Source organism: Otolemur garnettii, unplaced genomic scaffold, assembly GCF_000181295.1.
Source record: "Otolemur garnettii isolate 467f Iridium unplaced genomic scaffold, OtoGar3 scaffold00169, whole genome shotgun sequence".
NCBI lineage: Eukaryota > Metazoa > Chordata > Mammalia > Primates > Galagidae > Otolemur > Otolemur garnettii.
Genome location: NW_003852564.1, coordinates 3,255,344 through 3,259,829, shown reverse-complemented (window position 1 = coordinate 3,259,829; position 4,486 = coordinate 3,255,344).

The window sequence follows — 4,486 nt, the reverse complement described above, 5'->3', positions numbered from 1 at the left end:
ATAATATGCACACAGAGGGGGTGCCATACATGTCAGACTACCCACAAAGGAATGTACTCCTGAAAACTCAATCCAGTCACAAACTTAGAGGCATGTGTGTTATAGAGCACAAGCCATCCTGGGACATCTGGCTTTATGTTTCCATGGAGGAATTAGGTCAGGGCTCTTTTCCTACAGTTTAAGCACCCAACCAAACCCATAGGACAATTATTTTTCTGAAATCTGGTTAGCTTTGCTTAACTAGATTTTTGTGTGCTGTGTTAGGATGCCATGGACAAAAGGACACCTCCACACTTGATACCATTTACATCTCTCAGTGTTTCCTTCAATACTGCTCCAATAGGCCTTGTGTGGGCCCTACTTGAACGTTGCTTTTATTTGATATCTTGATTCTTATGTGTTCATGCAATGGCTACTAAAACCGAATGGTGTTTAACATTCATGGAAAATTAGCCGTCAGTAGCAAAGTCTGCCTGGATTTTGAGCAATAATATGGCTACTGCAGGCTAAGTATACATAAGACAGATAATAGAATAGTGAAAGAAAAAGAGAAATACCCTGGGAAAAGGGTGGGATGACTTATTAGAAAGAAAGCCAAATTGAAGGTTATGAGACAAGTGTTAGGCTCAAAGTAATTTCAGGAAATTATTAAATTTTGCAACAGTTGGTAACTTTAGAAACACACACACACACACACAGCCGCCTATCTGGAAAGTATCCAGCCACTGCTAACATAATAATAAAATTTAGCATGGCTGGAATTATGGATAGTCCTTGTATGTACGTGTAGATATATGCACACATATATAGTTATACCTATGCATATATATAATATATATACATTATATAATGTATAATATATAATATATTAATGATATATATACAATCAGTCCTTTGGTTTACATAGTCATGAATATTGTGAATGTTACAAAGAACACAGCGAGGAAAAGACAGCTCTCCCAATACCTAGGTTTTTAAAAATTTGTAGTAATCATTTTCAGTAGTCTTTCCTTTATCACATCCTTACAACTAAAGTTAGAAGTGTAAATGATTTTGGTATTTTCAGCAATATGAACACTAAATACACTTTTTAAAGAAATGTAAGTAATCTTTGCTTACAAAATTCTTTACATATTCTATTATGTAAATGAGTTTCAAAAAGTAATAAAGGCAAAATGCACTGTTTAATTATTGATTTCATTGTGCTTCTGCTCAACTTGTCTGGAAATGTTTCTATTTGGAGGGAGAACTAATAAGATTTCCATTGAAATATTCATGCTGTCCTAAGTGAAGTATTTTGTACCTTCCACTGTAATGTACAATCTGCATTGCTAATTTGTTCACATAAGATTTTCAAAAGAACTATCTAAATCACTACTTTTTCAAGTCAGTTTTTGAGAATGTATTTTTTTGCTTTAAATCATATTGTCGTTCCTTTTTGTTACGGGAAAAAATGACATCATTATTATATTAATTATTTCCATTAGATTTCTAAATTTGTAATTTGTTTATAGGAGCCACTTTATTTAAAATGTTTGTATCTTAAATTCTTTCTTATTTAATTGCCACTATAATTGTCTCTTTCACAAAGACCTTTTCTGTCCAAAAACAACTTTAAATTTTGCAGACATTTTCTACTAATCATTTCTTGGAATTTTTTCTTTATTTTGGTCTTTAAAATTATAGTGAGGGGATGTTAAGATAAATACGTCAATGCATCTTCCTTCAAGACATGAAATTATTAACTTATTATGGGTATATTGCTATTTAAATAGTCAATCTTTAATTTTTTTAAATGATTCAATGTTGAAAATGACACTTATTATATATTTACTTCTTCCACAACACTGTTTTTATTTCTGAACTTTTCTTCCTTTTATGATCAGTTATCTGTCCATTCTTAACTATATACCACATTATTTTAAGTATTAACTCCCCTCATTATGTCTTTATGTGTCTCAAACTCAACATGCCCAAAACCAAATTTAGTTCACTCCCTACTTGTTCCCAGCACTGAACAGAATATTTTACTGTGTCAAATTGACGATGGCTTCTCGCCTGTATCCATAGGGTTGCTATAGCTCTCTGAGAGAAAGAGAGAGAGAGAGAGAGGGAGAGAGAGAGGGAGAGAGAGAGGATTTCCATAGGCTCTGACCCTCTCATTGATGGACAGCTTTTGGATGTAGAGTTTCCACGTGGCCATTCCCAAAGTTTTCTGTGTGCTTTGCCAATAGCATGCTTGCACTAATCATGCAGTACCAAGCTCAGTGTCATAGATACCTAAGGAACTGCAGAGGTGCAGAGGAAAATGTTTGGCTACATGCTTAATGGCACCAACTTAAAAGTACCCCTGGTATTTATATCGTTATTGGTTTTAGGCATTGAAGATCTAGAGACTTTATGCAGTCCTTCTCATAGTCTCTTGCCTTACAAACAGAGAAGTTGCTGTTATAGTTTCACTTAAATATTAACTACAAAGTTGTAAATAATAAATATGTCCTCTTTACTGGCAGGTGGAGAGATGAATGAGTAGCAAAACAAAGAAACAGACAGAGAAAAATTGGTCAAAATCAACTTTGTGACTTTCTTTCCTAAATGGTATACGCTTACAGTTTATTATTTTTTCCTTTCAATCACTATTCTTGCTGCACTTATATAAACAATCAGGACAAATTTAATGAGAACATGTCTAATTTGCAAACAAATTAGTGTTATTTAGGGATCTTTGCTAGACATGCTAGTGACTATAAGCAAGGAAAAAACAGTGTCAATGGAAAACTATGTTTCACCCTGTGAAATGTTGAATTCTATCCCTGTTCATTTTTTATGAGGTTTTTTTTTTTTAATCTCCCTGCAAACTCAATTCTTCTAGCTTCCTGCCATGTCTGGCTACAAATTTCCAAATTAACAGTTTCAGTTTTTCTCTCACCCCCTTGACATTGCATCACGGAGTACAACAACCTAACTCCTAAGATTTTTATGAAGAATATCTAAAAACACTTAATGCTGACATTCAGTGATGGAATATAAACTTCAAAACAATTATCAGAACACATTATTTGTAGATAATCTTTGCACCTGTCGCTATATAGGTCACTCAGAAAGTTCACCAGAACACCTGATGCCATCACCAGATGTTCTAAATGCAAACCAGGAAAATTTGACCAGATTGTCACTGCCATTCTCTCTCCTCTATCTAAATATGTTTCAAGTCCAACAACTATGAGTTTTCTTGACTTACTGCCTTCCAGACTAAGAAAAAACTGAGTGTAGTGAGTTCTAACCACTAAGCTTTGTTTTTCTTTTGTTTCCAGCACAATGTTCCTCCTTAAATGCCTCATTGATCACACCATGTGGAGGTGTGAACTTGGCTGGCATCCTACACCATCTATAACATTGCTCTTGAAACAAGGCACAGTTGTTTAACTGAAAAGACTCAGGACTGGTAGGTGGTTCTTTGGGTTTTGAGATAATCTACCAACTCAGTTTTTTAAATGTGAAAATTTTTGAGGAAATTTCAGATAGGAAATAACAGGGTTCAAAATTATCCCAAAATATGGCACTTTGACATATTGAATATTTTCAGCTGAAGCAATCTGAAAAATGGCAGGTGTAAGAAGCGCTTTCTAACCTTCCCCTGAAGGAAGCCGTCACACCTTCATTTAAATGGTTTTCTCCCCATACCTGGAAGAGAGAAACATCCTTACCCAGGCTTGGATAGGTTTCCCCCAGTTTACTATTTTAAGCTTTTACCCTATCACACATTTTCCCCATGACTATCCACTCTTCATTATACTTGTTATATAAATACTCAGTTTTGTTTCTTTTAGCCTTCATTTACATATGAATGGTCCCATTTCATATAAAACTTATACTAAATGCATTTGTATGTTCTTCTCTGGTCAATACATCTTTTGTAGCAGGCATCTGAGCCAAGAACCAGAAGGATATAAGGAAAAGACGTTTTTTTATCTACAATGTGCATGTGGGAAAGAAGTATTTTCTAAAACTATTACCTCAAATAATTTGGAAGACATATCAAATCATTACTGAGCTGGCAGTTCTAGGGAAACTGATGAGGGCTGACAGAAAGATAATAAGGATACACAGAATATTATATATTTGAATATATGAGAGAATTTTTTTGGTTCAATTTGAATTAGTTGAATAAAAATGTAAAGGCTGTATCTAAAACAAAGCGGGACATGCACACGCAGTCAGTAAGATCAGGATAAAGCAAACATTCTTCAAGAAAGGTAATGTCATCTTATTTTACTATGTGGCCTGGCTATGAATAGAATCTGCATAGTCTTAATAAAATAAGCAACAAATATTTATTTGACTATACACTGAGATGTAACAATAATAATTAGGGAAAGGATTAAATAGCAACTTTTTTTAAAAAAGAGCAGGATAAATGTATTCATCTTAGAAATAGAAGGACTTCTCACAATTAGATTCACAAACTCCTCCTAGAAATGGTGCT